At 32.7% G+C, this 22,146-nt stretch overlaps 1 protein-coding gene and 1 long non-coding RNA gene across 3 annotated transcripts in view; both read right to left on the bottom strand.

The window, feature by feature from the left end:
- LOC125504445 (hemicentin-2-like) overlaps positions 1-22,146 on the bottom strand; it is a 387,752-nt gene that overhangs the window by 132,356 nt on the left and 233,250 nt on the right. The gene's annotated exons all lie outside the window — the stretch shown is intronic.
- On the bottom strand, positions 5,007-21,309 carry LOC125504446. The gene is made up of 3 exons (XR_007281495.1): positions 20,174-21,309; positions 5,305-5,449; positions 5,007-5,241 (listed from the first exon to the last, which is right to left on the bottom strand). It is a non-coding gene; the product is annotated as an uncharacterized LOC125504446 (long non-coding RNA).

Genomic DNA, 22,146 nt, shown 5'->3' with positions numbered 1-22,146 from the left:
GTATCGTCCCTACACCTAGAACAGTTTTTATGGAAGCACATCGTCATCGCTTATATTATTTAATTTTTTTGTCAATAATTCTCAAGTATTTATTGATCAGACTTGATTGTTTTAGTATGGGTTCAGTTCACACCCATTTTGTGAACTTCGATTTTGTACAATTTCAGCATGTCGAGTACAACCTTTTTGCTTATTTACGAATTTAATTCTTGGAAACATGATTCTTGTGAGCAGCTATAAATAACATAACTTATTCAATGTATGTGATCAGCACATTTTCAAGAAAAATGTCACAACTGAAAAATGTAGAACTATTCAGGAGACGGATTTAAAGCAAAGTTTTTAAATTAGTTAGATATAATAACATTAAATGGATTGGAAAAATAAAAATTAATTTAGTATATCAAATTGGTGGCCTTAGTGGGGTTTGATTCGTAGGCATAAAGACACAATTTAGGTTTGATTTTAATTCTGTTGACCCCATAAAAACTTTCCGGATTTTGGCTTGTGTCGTTTTTGATGTACTAAATTACTTATATTTTCGATTTCCGCCATTTATATCTAATAGGAAACCAATTGCTTAATACGTTATTCTTTATTTATTTCAGTCCTTAGTTCCAGTTACAACCGGTTAATTGTATTATCAGAATCTGTTTATACACAAAAAATTAATTCAAAATAAAAAACAACTTGTACTTACGATTAAGGTTTTAAATTTAAGATTTATATTGGCAGCTTTATACAATATAAAACCTTAGAACAGTTTGAACGTTTATTGAAACTCACAAAAAAAAGCTTGTATCTACCAATAGCAGCAAAACCGCATTTCAAAAAATGTGATACCGTATGAAAGATGTAAATCTGACCTTAATAAATCAACGCTTTAAAAATATATCGGCTTAGATTTTTGAGTTGTGATTTACTCGACTCAACTCCATGCACTCGACTATCTAATTTTCTATAAATTGAAATATTTCTAGCCTTTGGTTTTTTCAAAGCAGACTGGTGCTTTCTTTCTCTTTTCAACATGAATTTCACCGAATTCTCTCTCATTTTAGCATAGTGAAAAAGCATTCAATTTCGTCCGGACTGCTCAGATATAAGGATTTTAAATGCATTCATTTTTATAGACCTGGAATATTGAGCGCAGTCATTACTAATAGTGCCGCTTTTCCTCTTTTGCCGGATTTAAGTTTTGAGTTGTGTCACTTTTTCTGTGGCGGTGGGATAGAAAAATTTTAAAATTTAATAGAATATCGGTCGATAAAATGCATATCAAATGGGATCGTTTCTATTGGTTTTCAGTAGACACGTTGCCACTAGCTTACAACACATTTTTATTCAAACCCTAATTTAAAAAATGTTTGCAAACAGAAGGAACTTGTAAGGATTGCAACTGATGTTTATTAGAAATTATTTAGTAGTTCTATTGGTTTTCCAGAAACGGGGCTTAAACTATTAATTATTTTGAACGTAGGCTAATTGCTAAAATATTACATTAAAAGCAATCCGACGTAGTGTTCATATAAATCTGGTAATCCAAAGCACTCAAACCCAAACTGCTGTAATTCGGTCGCTTTCCGATTTATCTAATATGGCGCTTAATAGAGATGTTATTGGGCACCAATTGTGTCCTCGACATACTAAATGATCCATGAATTTAACAAACAATCTACAAATGGGCTGTGCGGTGTTGTAATACCATCCAGAACATGTTCTGCATAGACTCGATAAAGTTTATGATTGTGTGCGAATATCTGCGTATTTGGGCATGTATGGAAATTAAGTTTTATTGCAAACACAGAGTGAGTGGTATCAGTAATAAAACGACAATAACAGTCCAAGCTGCTATTAAATTTTAAAACCCCAAATGTAGGATATTTAGCAGCAGAAATATATTCAAATATAACTTTGACTGCAGTGCTATTTGGGCTGAAGCAAAATTGACATTGTTTAACTTGCCGGAACTTCTTTCAAGCATAGTTTATATTAAATGAAGAATCGGGTTCTGGATCGTAATTTTCAAGTGTGCACAGCAGATGCAGAGCCGATTAGGGGGCACAAATGAGGAGATAACGAACTAGTAGCTGCTGTTCTTTGAGAAAAATAAGTAACCTGTAAAAGAGCTCTTCTTTATTTGTCCAAGAGAATCTAGTCCAACTTCAACTAAAATTAATACTGTATCAATTTCAACCACAGCAAAGCAAGTTTTCTTAACTTACTACTACCTTACTTTCCTTACTTACTAATACTTAAAGCCAAATGAATTAAAAGAATTAAAAATACACGAAACACCTTAGTTAAAAACAACAAAACTGTAATAGAAGAACAATTGAAAAGAACAAGAAAATAAGCGACTTAGCTAGACCAACTGCAAATAACTGAAGAATAGGTAAATAAAGAGGTGTAGCAAGTAGGGAAATAAATGTCATTGCTATCTTAACCTTTTTGCCACGTTTAACTTAAAAAAATCCTTGCAGATCATTTATTTTGCCATACTTACGGTACGAATGCTTTCGTTAGATATTTTCTAACAACTGGAGTATGGTTTGATTTTGGTTCAGGTTCTCTTCTCATATCTTATTGACGTTCAAGATAATTCACACATTAAATTTGGCTCATTAGGTTTACACCAATCTACTTTTTTCTCTTCCAAAATAACTTTGTAACCAGGTGTCGAATCGACTGAATTGCCTTTCCGTACGACTAAGAACTTATGTCTTCCTGTTCAACGTTTAAATAAACAAAACGTTCATGGTTTTCGAGCAAAAAGCTCAGTGATTTAAATCTACGCGAAATCGAGCTGCGAAAGTAACTTTCGAAATAAATTTTCACTTCATTGAATATGCATATTAAGCTATCTATCGTCATGTATAAGCCAAACATTTATCTGCACTTCTAAATTAAAGTCTTGAAATAAGAAAAAGTTGAAGGATCGATTTCATTGAGTCGGAACGGAGTTTCAGTATCAATTTCAACTCAATTTGAATTAGTTCTTATCGATATCAGCTTGAGAATATTTCCGGGACTGATGGAAATGCGTTCCGATGTTTTTCACAATAAGAAATATGAGCTCCCGCCATTGTTTTTGTCTGGGAAATGGATTTTTATGGAATCCAGGCAGGTGGATTATTTCGTCTCCTCAAAACATCGTGTCATGAACACAATCAACACATGTTGACGCAGACGCTGGAGAAACATTAGGTTTAATAATTATTAACACGAGGCGGTTAATTTATTAATTGATTAATAGTAGTAGGGATTAACACCCGGGGACACTTAGTGCATCTGTATTAATAAAATGTTACAACCATGTTAATTTTTAATTACTACATTTACACACCCAATAGGCTGAAATCATTAACTCGGCCATCATGGTAGTAAACTGGTGATAAAAAAACAACGCACCAAATACTAAATAAATGGTTAATTTAATTTAATTATTCAACAGTAACCATGCAAATTCTAACTTTAGACTGACTTTACCACGCCAAATTCAATTAGAAATAGGGCATTTCTCAAATTATTTCATTAACTAATGCCATGGGTCAGATGCTTCGAATACATTCAGCGACAGTTCATTCAAATTCAATCTGCCTAACTCCGTGTTGGACGATAGAAACGACTAAATTAAATAGGTTGTGTTCATTGCCTAAATCGTCAGATTAGGGGATTTAAAGACTCAAAAACGTATTTAGATTAATGTTGCATACAAGTAAATTATAGTAGCTTAGGAATTGTTATCAATTTAGGTTTGGTTCAGATATAGATAGTGTATGGGTTTCTAAACCGATTAGTTCGAGCTCTGTCGGTGTACTTTTAATTAAGATCTTATAACAAACTGTATGATTCCCATGTCGTGTCATGGAATTCGCATTTAATCGCAGAAATGTGTCTAATAATAAATAATAAGTATTATCATCGATTTCTTTATCAGTCTGGAAAATATGATAAAGTTTATTGTATTATTTGCTATCATTTATTTAAGGTGATTTAAACAATATTCAGAATCTAGGGGCACGACCGTGACGATTTACTCGATAACATCACGTCAGGTGTGGAAAATCATCTTTTGAGTTCGGTAAATATGTATATATGTTGCCACGAATTCTGCGAATGAATATGAGTTGGCACTTCAGAAGTTAAACCAGTTACTGCTTTGTGTGTGAATAGCTGCCAAAGTTTCTTTTGGTTTTTCACCAATTGGTTTTTGAACCCTGACTTGATGTTCAATGTAAGGCTGAGTTTGGTCTGTCGCTCTGATCGTATCTGTCACTGTGTTTATCAGTTTATCTAATTAATTGTATTTTATTTAATTTTATCAATATTACTGACGTATGTAAAAGTTATATCTTTTTAACATAGATAAAGGARTTTKAATTTTAATTTCAGCTAGTTCGCTTCAAATTTTTATTTTTATAAATTTTTATTCACAAAGTCTTCAACATATTTATGTTTTAATTCCACATTATTAGGGGGCCAAAATAGTTTTAGAAATCATTACAAAATTATGCTGCCAATATGCCAATGAAAACAGCCTGTTSAWRRAACWKSAGTYKAWAKYRTMTTAAACCTAAGTTGATATTGAAGCAATAAGAYCATTTAGCATTATCGTAGTTYCAGCTKGTAAAACATTCAATTCAAAACAAGCCGAATRGTCTGATCTTGTCATCRACGAAAGGGATWAGATAARGTTTGCTWAAAGGTACGAAATACACAKTTTCGAGCTCTCTGAACGTATTTAATTTACTAGTTAAACAGGTGTATATTTMTGACTTCTGGTATTTAACTTCTGAGCCACAGCATAATGAATATAATAATAATAATAATTTTGCTGTGTCTAAGCACSGGAAGGTCAGAATATCGAATATCGCTGGAACCAGTAGTTCAAGACACAAAATATTGAATCAGGAAATGAACGAACACAAACTATAAAATAATCGATGAGTCTAACAACGAAGTTTAAATAAAACTTAGCTAGCACCTACATAATTGAAAGAAGTGTATACAGTTTTTCAAGTTCAGATCAGTTCAGCATTGGCGTAGCAACTAAAGCAAATTATAATAGATACAAATAAACTAACACTGAAATAATGCATGCATTTCCTTCTGACGTTGAGAAATATTTGCTCAGGAATACTTGGACCACTCTGCAGTAATGTATTGTATAGATAAATTCATGTTCATGGACATCAGCAGGAACACATTTTTCTATCAGCCAGTAAGTTTAGTTTTGCAAATCTGAAAAGACATAAACTCAGGTTCTTATATATCAATATATGTCAATATCCAAAAGTTTCGCACCTGCTTCTGCAATTTTGTTGTAATCTTTAGAACTAGCTATTAGCACCAATTTTTAACATGTTTGCCTCCTCTGCAACTTTGAAATCATCCGCCAGATTTAACTTTCTTTATTTATTTAAGTATTTGAAGTATTGATGAACCGCATCTAAAAGTCTAGTCTTTAGGTTTTGAATTTTCGACAAATTGGAACGAAAAAATAGAGGTTTACTACTTTGTCAACACTTGATTATTTTCTTCATTCGCGTTCTAATCATTTATTTTTAGGAAGATTAACACTCAATTTTAAGTTTCCTTCGACGAGGTACCATGGCTACCGACACGAGAGTCAGGTGTCGACAAAGTAGGAAAACTCGGTTGTCTTCTTACATCTAAAAGTCCAAATATACCAAAGTTGCCTTGAAAGTGCTGATTAAGGCTATTTTACCAGTGTAAATATTTAAATAATAAAACGTGAGCATAATAATATAAGTACAAAAACGTGAGGTTTGACTGCAGGTTGGTTATTGGAGCCTTCTTCGTTTTTTAGTCTTTTACCTCTGTCTCTACGAATCACTGCGATTTGTGAACAAAAAGGTATAGCGGGTGTCAACTTCTCGCCCTTGATATCTTTCTTGGAGTTTAAAATATGAAAAATCGGAAAGACCAGTCATTATTATTTGTAAGGGGAACACTTTAAATGAATATTTTTAGCCTCCTTATTTCAACCCCCTAGGAAAAAAAGTCATCCTTAGAAACTTAAATAAGAAGGTGGGTCAAGTGGAGCATCTTTTTAAAGGGCGTTCAATTCTCTTTGTATTAGTTACTAATTTGTTGCGTTTTGTTCAGAGCGTTTCGAATAATCGCACTTCAAATTTGTAGAGACAATTAAACTTTTAACAAAAACAATTGTATTGAGCCTCCTTGGAATACAAATGATTCGAAGAGCAGGTTACACTGTTAAAATCGTTGAATAACCCGAAGAAAATCTACTCGCCCTAGAGGGTTGAAACAAGGTGGCTAAAAATATTATTTTAAAGTGTCCCCCTTACAAATAAAATTGGCGGGTCTTTTCGATTTTTCATATTTTCTACTGCAAGAACGATATTAAGACTGGAAAGGTTTCAAATTGACGGCAGATATAATATTTAACACCTCAAATGGCACAGCATATACATAATCATAAACTGAATAATCCACTGTTGGATCAATTTGTTTGGGAATTACAGAGTTAACATTTTTTCTTGTTCATATCACTGTGCACTATTTAGATCTCCCGATACTAACCGATACTTATATTGCCCAAAAATATCCTCCGGAATTAGGGCAAGCGCTTTTCTGAGCAGGCATTTCCTTCGCCCCTGAAGATCGAATATTAACAGCACCCGTCACTTGCCAATGGTATTATTATGCTCTTATAATCTTTCGCTGTACAAATTGACCTCGGCATTTGGGATGTACGTGTTCGGAATCGCTAGCTTTCGACTTATTGCCAACGGATCCGCTTTAAAAGAATTTAGAAGCTTTCAAATATCCGTCAAAACGTAAGGCAACCCTTATGCTTATTGGTTTGTAATGAGGGGAGCAATCGATCAGAGTGCAATTATGGGGAACTTGAATGGGATTTAATGGTGCCACGTTTCGCGATTTGAATTTTAATGGAAATATTCATTTTTTTTTCTGGCTTCTTGTGTGAAATCAATTTTTCATCCATAATGGTTGCAAGCTCCTGTGGAATGATGTCGACACTCTGAAACTAAAAGCCATATATTCACATCTCCAACCTTAGTATGACCTGCTATATGCCAATTTTCTGAATACTTTTTTTATATCACTTGGAATATTGAACCAGCAGTTTACCTGGCAATACAAGTGAGTACATCGCAAGAATCTTAAAATTAAAATTTCATCCAGTTGCAGCGCTCTTGTCTTATCTAGAATTCCGGCTTACAAAACTATATCCAAATTGATTCTCGAAAGTCGGGCTCCGAATCGGACTTAAGTTACAGAACTATCAATTTATTTCCAAAGTTTGCTACCAACGTAAAGGCTGGCGCCATATAACTATTTTACGAATTAATTTTTAATAGCAGTAACAGAACTTGTCTTATTGCTGGCATAACAATTTAGTTGTAAAAATAAATTAGTAGTGGGTGTTTTAATAATTTAAAGCAGAAATACMCAGCCAGTATTTCTGCTTTAAATGCTCTGGAAAAAGTTGGGGTTGTAAAGTGCAAACCTGCAGATTTTGGTGGATGGAGCAGTTGAACATGTTCCGAACATCAGACGGCCATCGCTTGAAGACATTTAAAGAGTTTGGTGTATTTCTTGCCCCAAATTTGGAGTATTTTTTTCTGACTGTTGATTGGTAGAGACTATTGATTTGGATAAATTGTGATTGAGTAAATTAAAGATAATTTTGAAAATACATATGAAATATACGTGTTGGACAGTTCAAGCAAATATGATGAGAAAAAAAATTCTTCAAAATTCAGCTTTTAGCGGCGTTTTCAGTGTAACATTAAATAGAGCCATAACTTGTGTTGCCTTCTCTAAGCTTTAAACTACAAATATATTATATAAGTTTAGAAAAACACGATTTTTTCAATTGTAAATAAACAGCTCTACTTTTCTAATCTTGCAGATTCTACTCTCTATAGCTTTTGCGGCATTTGCTCAATATACGTTGTTGGTCAATATCCACCGAACATTAGCTTCAACTGTTAAATGTTTCTGTTCTATGGTTAAAAGACAGCAGAACTTTAGTCAAAATGTTCTCACTGTGTTGTTAAGAGAGTAGCAAAAAGTTATTCATACTTTTTACTCAGTTGATAGTTATAACGAATATCGCCTAGAAATAAAATGGAATTTWAATATTTTAAATTTATCACAGATCRATATATAGATTTACATATTATTGACATTTTACTAATATTTGTGTTATAGCTATTGACTTGTGCAGTTCAAAATGCTACCAAGTAAATTGGCAATAAAATTTGCCTTGGTTTTTTGTCCATTTTCATTATGTAGATATTAAAATTACATTTATCAACTAATAGTATTAATAGAACGCTTCCAATGATTTTGACTATGGTTAASTTGTGAACATATTCCGGTCATAACTTCGGTCTGATTGAAATGTCCAAAAACGGAAAATTCAACCGTGTTCAAATATAAAACTTTTCTGTATAGCAGATGTAATTTTTAATTTTTCTAAAAGAATAGTTGATAATTCTTCTCAAGAGTAGCAACTTAATTCAGGGACAAACAAAATGCATTTCATATTGCATAAAAAAGCTCCCTACATAGCCTATGAAATAAAAATTATATTTTTAGTATTACTTATTGTATATAAGTAGGTACCAAACAATCCGGAATTTTTTCGGCGATTGGCGTAAAATCAATAAATCTTGGATGTTCTTGTAAATTTTGAACTCTAGAAAATAACCAATTTATTAAGTTTCTAGGTAGGTGCTAGCTTGCATGTTTCTCCTGAACAAAAACTGATAATTTATTCTTGTGTCCCGAAGAACCCGTAGTCGGAGAAAGACAGAGAAACCTTACGATATTTACCTAATCGCCCAAAATTACAGTTTGTAAGTTTGGAAAACTCTTCATCCGATATTTCTTCTATTGTCCTATTCCCATTATTATGTCTCGTTTCCCTAAACTTTATTAAATGATGTTTTTTACTTGATTATTCAAATTGATTATTCAAAATGACTTCAAACTCTAAAAATTCAAGTAGATGTTAATTATTCATGCGGGCCAAAGCCGAGCTTTTTTAGTACTGCTCATATTGTTGAGCAATTTTGTATTTAACATTCGAAAATGTTAATATTTTGGACATGTGAGTTCTCACGCATAAGTATTTTTATTATGTTATATAAATAAAACGAAAGGCTGTATGAGCGACAATTCCTCACGTCACCTTCATGGGGTTCTTCAAACTTTAAATAGTATTTAACTTGCCCTTATTTATCTTGCACAACCTTCAAGTCCAGTTCATAATTCCTGAATAATACATATCGTGCCTTTTTGAAACGCCTAATTCTAAATTTCAATACGCAACAGTTGAACAAAAAAATATTAAAAAAATTCTATTGCCAAATAAATTATATCATATAATTCTCAATAATATTTTAACTGTAAGCGATAATAATTAATATAATAATAGCCATACTTTTGGCTTCAGATATTTAACGCGTTTAGGAGTTTTAACGTAAAAATGTCCTTGTATATATATATATATCTTATGAGCTATATGATATATCTATATAGCTATACCTACACTTTTAGTCTATGTGTCAAAGAATAGCACCAGTGAAACATTTGAGCAGAAATACTGATGAATGCAATTTTCCTTTAACTCTACAAGCGTAAAGACCAAAACTAAAAATTGTGCAAGTTTTAGTAGGTACACTCTTGCGATAAAGACATCTGTATAAATTCTGCAACCTATGAACGGGACATTGACAAATATATTACCCTATTCACCTAAAGGAACGTGCCCCCAAACACGGTTCGAATAGCGCGAACGTGCCTTACGTATTTTAGCCAGACTTATTTATAAAATCAAGTTGTGAAAAAGTTCCTAGCTTGGCCTTCGGGCTCAGAATATAAAGTGTTGCTTCTGTTTTGAAAGAAGTGCCGTTTAAACTCAAAGTTAAGAGGAAACTTCCCTGAATAAAGTACGATTTGAGTCGTCTGATATTTATTGGTCTTCTTGGTCGTTCAGCTGATGTTTATTGAATACATGGTCGTGTAACTCAAAATTGGCTAACGTAGAATTTTTATAAACAGAAACGGTGTACTTCCAGTTTATGGATTACGTTAATTAATTTAAGGTTGGTAATTCGATTTTTGGAAGCCACAGCGAATTGCGTACGAATTTATCCAATGATTTCAAAAGCAATTACCATGCCAAATTAAACCCGWATTGAAATGTGCACAATTTCCACTATTTGTCATCAATTTTCCTAATTAATCTAGCCCAAAATATAGTTGTTTCCTGGAAACCAGACATTCAMCAATTTTTAACAATTACTTAACTGGTAAAGCCAGCAAAATMAACCGTCAAAAATTATCAGGAAATAAATGTAGTTCTCCTTAGTTATTCGACARCAAAATTACTAAATATTCCATTAGATAGTACACACAACAGAATTTTTTTATATCRTTYATTTGTTTCAATTCAAGGATTTTAGTGCAAGATATCGAATGTGATTAGTGAGGCGGCAAAAAATGATGTAGTCGAAGCTGRTGTATAGTCACTATTTTTTAAGTTAATTAATTGATTTGTTACATGTTTAAGCAATATRCTAAAAACTAGGTTTGTGTTGGCCGATTTACTCTTACTCTACTACCTACTAAAATAAATTTGAAAATAAATYTAACTATGGCGAGATGAGTGGATTATTAGAAGAAAGAAGTCGTATTCTTCAGCAYTTATATATCTTCAATCAGGTGATGGTTCTGTTCTTGGTCAKCAGATCCGTTGCCAGTMTATTCAGAAGAATTGATAATCTGTWTGTGTATATGAAGTRAATGGTCKATMTTTYATCAGTAACTGTTTTTAGTTGTMGGTCATTCCTGATTAATTCATTTGGGACAAACCAGGGAGCATTTACGATTTCTCTCAGACATTTCGATTGAAACCTCTCAACGATTTCGATGTTTGATTTAGAAGYAAGTTACCCCATAGYTCAGCTCCATACTTCCAAATTKGGTTGAGTCGGTATTTGTATAGTAACACCTAGTTTTCGAGGRATAGTTTGAATCTTCTTCCCAGTAACCRGTACATTYTTCTAAGCTTGAGGTTTAGTTACTTGCACTTCTTCCAGATATGATCACGCCACGTTAGACAACGATCCAGGTGAAGTCCAAGATTMATGAYGTTGAYCAATGATCAMGATACATGAGTGTTCTGAGGAATTTMTTTCTCATGTATTACGATAGCTGGGCACGTCTCCCGTCGAAGAGTGAAAGTAATGTGTGTCACGTATGCTTGTTTACCTGAATTATCTAAATTTTAGAAAAATTACTGATTTTGTTAAGATAGTTTTGTAATTTTTGAGAAGCTATTGATGGGTTAGTGTTTGAAGTTAATATAGCAGTGTCATCAGCACGTGTAGCAAACCATTATATTCCCGTCGAAAGGTATATGTGACGTGTAAGCAGATGTAAAGTTGGACGCAAAACGATTCCTTGTGGAACGCCGGCTCTGATTGGATCTAATTTTGTAGTTCTCACATGGGCTTTAACTTGGAAAGTTCTATCTTTGAGATATGATTCGAGGAAGGCAGAGTAATACTCGTTATCTTCAGGACTATTTCTGATGCTGGAATAAGAGGAAGACTTATTTCCCTATAGGAAGTCACCAGACATGAGTCCTTACCTGGTTTTGGGATCAGAATTATCTGTGCTACCTTCCACTGTGTCCCAGGCGAAAGGTGGCATTGGCAAAAGGTTGAAATTATTTTAGTATTTTGCCGGTACAACCATCGTATTCTGGAGTCATCTTGGCTTTGAGGTTTCTAATTATTTGTTTTACTTTATTGCAATTTGAGTTTTGGTTTGGAGTGTCAGTTACCTCACGAGACTCTGCTTCCTGTAACCGATTACATCTCACATCATCCTGACCCTCTGGTTCCAGAACTTCAAAGACATCGCTAAGGCAAGCTAGCAAACACAGTGGCTTTTTCAAAGTTTGCTCTTGCCCAGCTTCCATCAGGTTTCCCCAATAGGGGATATGAATCTCCGAGGTTGTGTAACTTTCCGATTTGCTTTCCAGAGCGAATATTCACTACTATTTTTTGTAGTGTCGATGCACTCTATGAATCTTGGAATGTTTGTATATTCGTGATTTGCTAAAGAAATTTTGACCCCTTTCGATGTTCTGTTTGSATTTCTTTTACTAGAAATTGACCTAGTTGTTCTGCCAGATCYTCCTTAGTTTTCTCTTTTCTAGGRTCTTCTCTCTTATATTGCATGGTATACCTGAGTCTTTAGATTTGGCTTTATTTTGATTTAGTGTAGAGTAAATGAGTTAACAGAGATATCCCTATGAACTTGAAAAGGAAAGTGTATGATAGCTGCATACTCGCAGTAAACACTTACAGGCTGGAAACAATGAGCCTCACAAAAAATAGCGTACATCGCCTGCAATGCACGCAGCGAGCTATGGAAAGACAAATGCTGGGGGTCAGTTTGACAGATCGGATGAGGAACGAAGAGATTAGAAGAAGAACCTAAATAACGAGTATAACCGAGAGAATAGCCAGATTGAAGTGGCAGTGACGGCAGGACACGTGACCAGGATGGAAAACAATAGATGGACATGGTACTGAAATGGAGACCATGGGAAGGCAAACGAATGTTGGGTAGACCAATGAAGAGATGGGCTTTCGATATTCAAGCCGCAGCGGGACGAACCTGCACACAGAAAGCACAGGATAGAGATATCTGGAAGAAACTTGAAGAGACCTGTCTCCAGTAGAGATACTACAGTTTATGAAGAAGAATTCGCAATCGGCCAACAGAAGCGAGTTCGATAAATCTTGGAAATTTTTATAAGATTTAGATTAGAATTTTGTGTTGACGGAGTTTGTACAGGGTGATTCAAAATTGATGTCATTCCTTTTAAGGGGTGATAGAGGCTCCCTTGGGGAGTAGCAGAAAAATATAGAAAATTTTTTTTTCGAAAATTTCTAAAAGATATTAACAGTTGAAGATCGAATTTCAACTTTGCAATTACGCATTATTTTGAAAAAATCCCACGTTGGATTGGCAGCCTAGTGGAATACTTAAGCGCATTCAAAAAGAAAAATTACGATCTTTGCTTCAAATTACGAAAATTTTTGATATCAAAAAAGTTCTCTTCTACAATTTTTTGATGAAAAGGCGGCAATGATATTTTTTGTCATTAACAGATAGTTACACGTAGATAGCCCTTGTCAATCATAACAATAATTTGTTATTTCCTTTCACGAATTTGTGGATACGCGATTACTTCAGGGGAAATGCTACAGTAACATGGCAGAAGCTGAAAGAACTCACGCCAACAAAGGGTGAGGAGAGTGGTTCCAGGAAGATAGTGGACGATAGATGGTCGGGTTTCAGGCACAGAGGAACAAGAGTTGGACATAATTGCAGCAGAGCCTTCCAGGGGCACTCAGAACATTGCACAACCACTGACACTTTCCCAGGCACGAAATAAATACCGGATACATTCCTACCACGTTTGTACGATACACACAGCACAATGAGATAGAAATGGAGCACGAGTTAATTAACAGAATACGAGAAGCTGCTTGATAAGAGTGGATAACAAGGAGATTACACAGGCACTAGCTTGTTTGGAGTTAACCATTCAAATGTTTAGTGTTGTGGATTATTTATGTAAACACAAAACCCCGCAGAATTCGAGGTTATGAGAACAGGTTGACATCTCGTCAACAAATATGTACCGTTTATCCTTGTCTATCATATTGTCAATCTCTATATTTCCATGGTTACCGGAGTTTTAAATAGTTACGAAGCAACAAGTATTTGCGCAATGTTAATTAGGCAGATTACCTTCAAAAACACTGCTGCCGTATTTCTGATATAGTTTTTTGCAAATTTATCAGTTTTTAATAACAATTAATTTATTTTACTATTTTTTCTGTACTCCTATAACAGCKCCAGACAACACCTCCASARGACTGACGCCAATTTTGAATCACCCTGTATATACCTAATAGMMATTTTTTCTAGCAAAAAAAAACCATACAACTTACAGTWTAAACAATGACATCAATTTATCTCTGCGAGAAAASGASGATAGTCCCCCATATTTCTGAGGCATGACAACTATTCTATTACAAGTGTTTAAATGTTGCATATATTTCCATTGTAATCAAAATATGTCAATTTTTAAGAGCCTGCTGCAAAATATGTTAAATATAATTTGCTTATATTTTAAATTGGTTTAATGACGGCGATCTTACGCTATGCGATAAGCCTTTTACGTCTAGTACATTTATTAAAGCGCGTTCAGTTTATAATTAAAGTTAACTTAATTTTACCTTAAAGTTTTTTCATTCAAATAACATGTTCAACTGATGAACATGTTTTTGTTGCACACAGGTCCAACATAACTAATTCAATTGTAAGTACTTATAATAGTATTTACTTTTAATACCAAATGGATTCCTTATTACACCTGGTGTTACTCACAATGATCTCAACAAAATACAAACCGTTTTTAGGCACTGTTCGTAATTAAAAACTTTTTATTTTTTTTATCTCTTAAATGTATTTTAAATTAAACGAAAGGCGTTAACATGGGTGCAATATTTAATACTGTACTTCTTAAAAACCTGATGTTTAATTAGGTCTGACCGATAATACCTCTAACTATAAACAAATTAGAAAAGCTATGTTCACATCTATTCTATCTATCTAAAAATCCATAGTATTTTTATATTTATTCCATCAAATCCATTTTCCTGATCTGTTTGCTATTTAGTATCTACTGCGAAAATTGAGGAAGTACCCATCAGAGAATTTCAAATTTTAAATAGATCATGTATGTATACATTTTTACATATGAAACATACATAGCATTACTTTATAATGGATATCATATATTTCTGGTTGCAATAATGGCTGAAAGGGTTTCCTAGTTTAGAAAGTTGCATTCGTGTTTACAATACCAAACAAATTATTAAATAGGCTCATATGCCCTTTAAAAGCTTTTACCTTTTATTTGTCTATTTGAAGTCCAATCGCTTTTGGCTGAAACATTTCCAAACCAGGAATTCCTTTAATCATGGGTTCATTTTGAAGTGAAGCGTTCCATTTGAGTGGAAAAAATATATTTTTAAAATTTATCATTTTTAGTAATTAACAAAATATTTTTATGGAAACTGTTGTAATAATGATTTAAACAGCCAAAGCAAAGCCAATCAGTCACTTTGATTCTCTGTAAATCATGAGCTTTAGAACAACTAGTTATTTTAGGGACGTCAGTAGTATTATTTTGAGAATAAATTAAGTCATTTGCAAGCGATCCGGATCCACTAGTTTTTGGTGTAATTATGATTTTTTACTAAAATATCATTCTTTTATCTGTTCACAACTGCACCTCCACCAGTAGCGAGAAATTGCTAGAGCTCCAACTAAATTCAAAATTGCTTTTATAAAACATTGAGTAATATATTGCCAGATTGTCCTGACAGAATTTGCCCTTTGCTCCGCTACACATCTGAAACTTTTTCATTTTTCCCAACTTATTTACAAAATCAAGTGTTTCCTCTCGGGAGCAGGATTTAAAATATTGCTCTGTTTACAAAATGAGTACGAGGAAAGTGGAGTGGAAATGGTATTTACTTGAAAATTCCAGTTCGACGATGGTGTATGGAGAAAGTACGTTAATAAGCGTCTACCTTAAAATCTTTGACTTTAAAATACATATAAGAGACACAATATTAGTGCAATTTGGAATCCAAATGCGAAATAAAAAACATATTAATAAAAGACTAGAAACAGAAATACATTTATGGCACACCAAATAGAAGTATTTTACTAGGCACTCTAACGTAAACTAAGGTAAAACGGACGATATAATTTATAATATATTTTAAACCTTCAAGGTATTATGCGCATATATTTTTCCAAATTATTTACAAAAGAATAATAATTCCCTAGAGACAATCTCTTAATTAAATATCATGGCTCATTACCGAGCCTATCTTGTAAAATATCTTTAAAAAATCATCTTGAAATAAAGCGCTAATATCCTCGGGACCCTTTATTTGACTCGTGAACCACCACAGTAATAATTCCACCACGATAAAGGAACAATGAAGAAAAACGGGCGGAGACACGCTTCGTTATGCTTTTGTGAGCAAACATAATTTACTACTTGGAGATCGTATTTCAATATTTGATTGTTCAAGCCTGTAGCAATGAAATATGAATGAACGAAACGGTAAATGGACTAAACTTTCCGATTTTTGTCGGCTAGAATTTCATTTAATTGATTTAAGAACTGCTTCAGATTATCTCGCAGCTTCAGCGTTTTAACTTGTAATGATGTAAATATTCAGAAAATTTTCTACGAGATGTTTAGCGAAAATCTTTTGTGTTTGTTTAATGGGTATAATACAGCATATAAATTGAGTCCGACTAAATTTGTAATCTTAAAAATGAATTATTCAACTGCGTAGTGATTATTAATTTTAAAACGAACATTAAACGTTCTGTTCCCACTTTTAAATTGTGTTGTTATTCTGCACCGTTTGTAGCGATGGGTGGTTCAATCTCTGATGACCTCTGTGTTTGTATCTTCTATCCATGACGATGGTACGTGATATATTTTGTACTGTTTTATTATATTTTTTTATTTTTTTCCATTGTCGACTGTACTGTACGTAGTTTATGTTGTAGTATTTTGTTTTGTTTTTTTACTCGCTTTGTCCATAAAATTGCAATGCAAAATACAATAAAGCGTATTTTGATTTGATTTGATTTGATTCCTTGCTGGATATTTTTATACTCATCGCCTGATAGGAAAATTTTTGCTCCTAATAAATAACTCCTAGTTGCCATTAATTGACCTTTTCCGCTTTTTGAATTTTTATAGTGTAGGTGCAGTAGTCACGCTTATGTGATTCAAAAAATATGTTATGGTTTCAGCAACTCACTTTACAATTTATTGGTGTTGATTGTTTTTGATTTGGGGAAACTATTGAACATTATTGAAAGTAAATACAGACTTTGATTGCTCAATGTGAAACAAGTTYAAACCGTTTTGCATTGAGCGCCTCTATGACAGTTTACTACTATTTACATGTTAAAAAATAACTTATAATTTCTTTGATATTTTACCATTGTGTCTTCATATTTTAACACTGTATATTTTATCTGCTGGAAAATTCATAGCTCGAAAAACCTTAGCTTCCTAACAGCCATATTGAGAGTTGCCCTCATTTTCCACTATCTCACTTTACACTTAGGATAGCTAGCTAATTTGGGTTTCATCCAGCCTAGGGCCACTGTTATAGGCCTGCATAAGAAGACAAGAAACTTTGCTCCACCAGCTTCTACTATAAACCCAGTTTCCGTGCAAGGTTAGGAAGGGTCTAAACTTATATGAGCAGAATACAATTGTACAATCTGTTCAATTACTTCCTTTTCGCATCGATTATATACACATACATTTTATAAAATTAATTCAGTGTGATACATTTTATTTCACTTTAAGAAAATGTATGTTCCAAACTGTGGAGAATTATTATCTCTTTGTCTATGCAAAGTTATTTAAATTTAAACACATTCCGTCTATAAGCGCGAGCTTGAAGGAAAACTAATTACTAAGATATTAGGAAATGCATTTTAATTACAAAATGTAAACTAGTAATGCTCCATTTCGCGAAAGGGGAATTATGAAAAAACTGAAGTGCAAATTTGCATCTAGGTTCTGCATAATAGAGTTTCTGAAGAATTTTCGACATGCACAGTGAAGTTTTTTAATACTTCAACGCGGAACCTGAAGTCCTGTTTGTGGAAAAAACAGCTCACTGCGTTTCTGATAAATTATCTATTTAATTATTCGCATTTCTCCAGTTGTAATCTGCTTAAAGTCGCATCATTTACAAAAATAAATAATTCGGGAGGTTTTGAAGCGCATTGAAATAACGAACTAAGGAACTACATAGAATTGGTTTTGGTTCAGTAAAAAGAAGTTTTATTTTTCTCAAAGAAGAATGTTTAATTGTATAAATAGTTCTTACACTGTTGAGTACTACGAACATTTGCGTAAGTTCATATATTAATATTTAAACGGTTTTTTGACAGGTTACATTTTAAGTTTTGAATACTCCGAAAATATCAAGGGAACAATTATGAGACAAGAAAACCCACAAAAATTCCATATTTATAGTTCTTTTGAACTGAAACTATTCATGATGCGAGAGCAAATGATTTGCTAAGATGGTTAAGGAAAATGTGAAACGTTATCCAAGTGTCTTAAAACGCAAAGTTCTTCAAATGATGGGTTTACTTTTTTTCAGCAAGTTAAGGTTTTAGATGAAACCGTTGACTTGGTAATTTTTACTTTGAAAATTTACGTTTTTTAAAACATAAAATTGATTATTTTAGAACTATTATAAGACATTATTAATATTACAAAAGAATCGATAAATATTTCGGCAGGAAGGAGCATTTAAATCTAAATTAATGGCATATAAAAACAAAGATATAACAAAAGTGTGCTTCATTTCAACTACTGTTAAGAACAGTTCTCTAAAAAGTTTATCACTTCCCTTAGTACATCATTTTGGGCTATAAATTTGATATAATTTGTTATCATTTTCTTTCAAACGAAAGCAATCAATTTGTTTTTCCATAAGAATGTTTTTTACTGTTCTGTACTCTGTGCAGGTTTTGTGCAAGCTTGTCGAAGAGAAGAGATGTCGCTTGAAGACGAATAAATGTTTAATTGCAATTTCATGCTTTCAGAGAATACAGAAACACACTGCAAAGTGTAACTTTGATAAATTTATATTAAATTTGTTAGGAAACATCTAACAAAATTTAATGTGTATGTAAATCTTGCGTTTATTTACTTTTGAAATAGAAAGCTTTCATTCGCTTAAGAAAACTAGTTGATCGATTCTACTAGAAAATTTACTATTACTAACAGTCGATCTTTTAGCTATAAAACTACCTTAATTTATTTCTAAAATATAAAGCCGAAATGAGAATCCAGATATTTAACTATTAAAGTTTTTGAGATACACATCCAAATATGTCTATGCCTGTTGGGTCTTATCTAATATCTTTAACGATTTTAATCATCATACTCCAATATATTTTCTGAGTAACAATCTAGTCAAACTTTAGTAGGTTTTAGACACGGACAATATTAGACAATTTATATGAAAATAATTCAATTTAAAATAAATTATTGTAAGTTGAATCTTCAAATCCCTAACAGAGTAACAGTCAATTCTAATTGACACTCGCCTACAAAAATTATATTAAAAAAAAACCAACTCTCAGATTAATTAAATAGAATAATGACATAAATTTAGTAACGTTTACGACGCAAGAAAATTTAAATAGATACATGTTTCATTCCTCAATTATGTAAATGTAAATCCACAAACAACAAAACTTTCACAATTTGACAATTCGTTTTCTTTGAAAATAGCTAAAATAAACAATGATATCTAAATCGAATCAACACAATCTTAGGTCACATTGATTAGAATAAAATCAAAATACAATCAGAATAAAAAGATAGAATAAAGATAATTAGAACAAAAGTAAACTATCCCTTGATGCTTACAATTATATCTGGTTTGGTTTCCATTGAAGTTATTCAATCGTAACTCACGAGACATACAAACGTAATAATTCTAGAACTAATGGAGAGCAAATATTCCCCACAGCCACAAAGTACCGAAAACTTGTAGCGCGTTGCGAAATGGAGAATAGGGTAGATGCCCCAGAGTCATGTATGTTTGTATGCAGAGTTGCATTTTAGTTTATGACATTTGTTTAGGTCTCATATTTTATAGCGTAAGTAAATTTATTTCTATTGTGCTTGCCGCTGTCTTCTCTTTTGCTTAGATGCATGTGATAAGGAAGTTCAATCAATAAGAAATTTAGTCGTAGTTGCTAATACAGAAGGATATCGAACTGTTTGAATATTCACTCACTAAAGGCAATTAACTCTAATAATATAAGACTAATATAAGACAATATAGTCTTATTAATATAAGACTATATGCATACAATACTATTTGATGATTCCCTTTCATGCACTTTCTGTACACATTTTCTCTCACAGTGCAGGAAAAACTGATTTAGCTTTTACTCGCAAAATAATTTTTGTGCTTACTTTCTTCCAGCTCAGTGGGTCAAACGTCTATTCTAAGCAATGAAACTAAAAGACGTCGCTCAAAACAGAGCAACCTGGGAGTCATCCAATTATGAAGATGTTAAAACTTTCAAGATTTCACCATTGTAATTTAAAATGTAAACACGAAACTCGCTATTTCCGCCAGAAGATATTAAACTCGAGCACAAGAGAATTCAGACTTTACAGTCCAGCTTTGCATAAATGACTGTAGCAAGAATAATTGTTGTCTCGGCTACTTAATCCGTCTTAAAACTCCTTAGGAAGTGTTCCGTATGGCAAGCTAGATGCGAAATTTAAGCGCACTGCTTGAGAAATTTAGCTCGGTGTAAATTCCTGGTTTTCTCTTATAATCAGCGAAATCGTGAAACTTCAGTTTTCGTATAAAGACGAATATTCGACATTTCCGTTCAAGTCCGACATTTGGATGCATAAACAAGAACACAAGTCTTCGTGATTGATTAATGGCAGTGCAACGCTTTTGTACAAATGGAAATGTGTTCGCTTTTCGGAGTTTAAACGTTTAATGAAAGACAGCGTTAAGAGAAAACTTATTCACTTATACCTTGAAACCGAAAAAAATCCGGCAACTGAATATCATTTCGTCTTTTCATATACAGGACGATGTGTTAACAATGAGTCGCTTCAAGATTTTTAGTCAAAAGCCTGTGTTTCTTCTAATATGAACAATTTCGGAACTGATTATAATGTATGTTCCTATAAATTTCATTTTTATAATAAAGTTCCTATGAACTTTAAGGTTTCTTCAAAACAAGTGCCAGCTTCCAATATGTCCCAATTTTAAATATACGTATTTAACTTAAATTACTATATCACTAATACGAATATTTAATTATATGAATAATACCCCGTAACTTCAAAAATACCAACTTTTGGAAATCGCGTTTATTCGCTAAGAATTGAAACACTTAAAGCTTTAAGAAGTCATCGTGTTCAACACAAGGACCAAATATATTCGATGCAATTGAAAATTCAAAATGTTTTTTTTTATTGCACATTTTTATTCGACCGTTTCGTTCGAGTAGACCTTTAAATACATTTGCATCAAATTATGTCAATTTATTACAGTCAATAATACATTTCCAGAACTATTTAAATAATTTCAGTACAGCTATAAACATTGCAAAATAATATAAAAAATAAACATAAATAAGTTTTCGGATTGCTATTTTCAACTGAAAAAAATATATCAGTCTTTGCTATAAAACATGTGAACAAAATTAACAAAATGTTCTATTTAAAGAAAAAATGACTAAATACACTTTTCGATTTTCAAACCACTTTTTTTCTTTGTGGGAACTAGGGTAGATTAGGATAAATTTGAAGAAGCCAAGAATGTCTCAAACCAAAACTACACAAAATAACGTCAACACGTATTTTGAGAATATAGCACTTTCTGCTCTGCACTCTGACCAAGTGAAAAGCATTGACGCACATATGTTTTCCAGACCTAAAAACGAAGTTTTCTAGTTACATAATTTTTGCTATAAATTTTAACTAATTTCATTTAATCTACATTTCCATAGCATTCTAAAACAAACGTTATTGCGATACAAAATAAAAATTGAATTTTAAATGACAATTACCACGATCAAGAATAAGGTTCAATCTTTTCAATCAATCAAAAATTTTAACTRAAACATCTTTCCAACGTGCCTTTTAACGAATGAAACGCTTCATCTAAGGAACCATTCACCTATCTGAGAAAACTCCGTAAATAAAATGTTAGCTTCAAATGTCAGATGCTTCCTTCATATAATAGTCTGTGTGATTAAACACGCATAAAATGGTCCAAGTAATATCCATCGTTCGATAATTCTACTATCATAATATTTGAGATGTTTCCAAATGCGACCGTCACCCACTATTTAAAATATACTACCCCAATTAAAATTTCCCTTGGCGTCAAACATGCCAACATTTTAAATGGGATT

This window comes from Dendroctonus ponderosae, unplaced genomic scaffold (assembly GCF_020466585.1).
Source record: "Dendroctonus ponderosae isolate FM_Combo_2020 unplaced genomic scaffold, Dpon_F_20191213v2 Dpon_F_20191213_5, whole genome shotgun sequence".
NCBI classification, from domain to species: domain Eukaryota; kingdom Metazoa; phylum Arthropoda; class Insecta; order Coleoptera; family Curculionidae; genus Dendroctonus; species Dendroctonus ponderosae.
The sequence above is the reverse complement of the archived record's forward strand: the minus strand, read 5'-3'. Positions and strand labels throughout refer to the sequence as shown.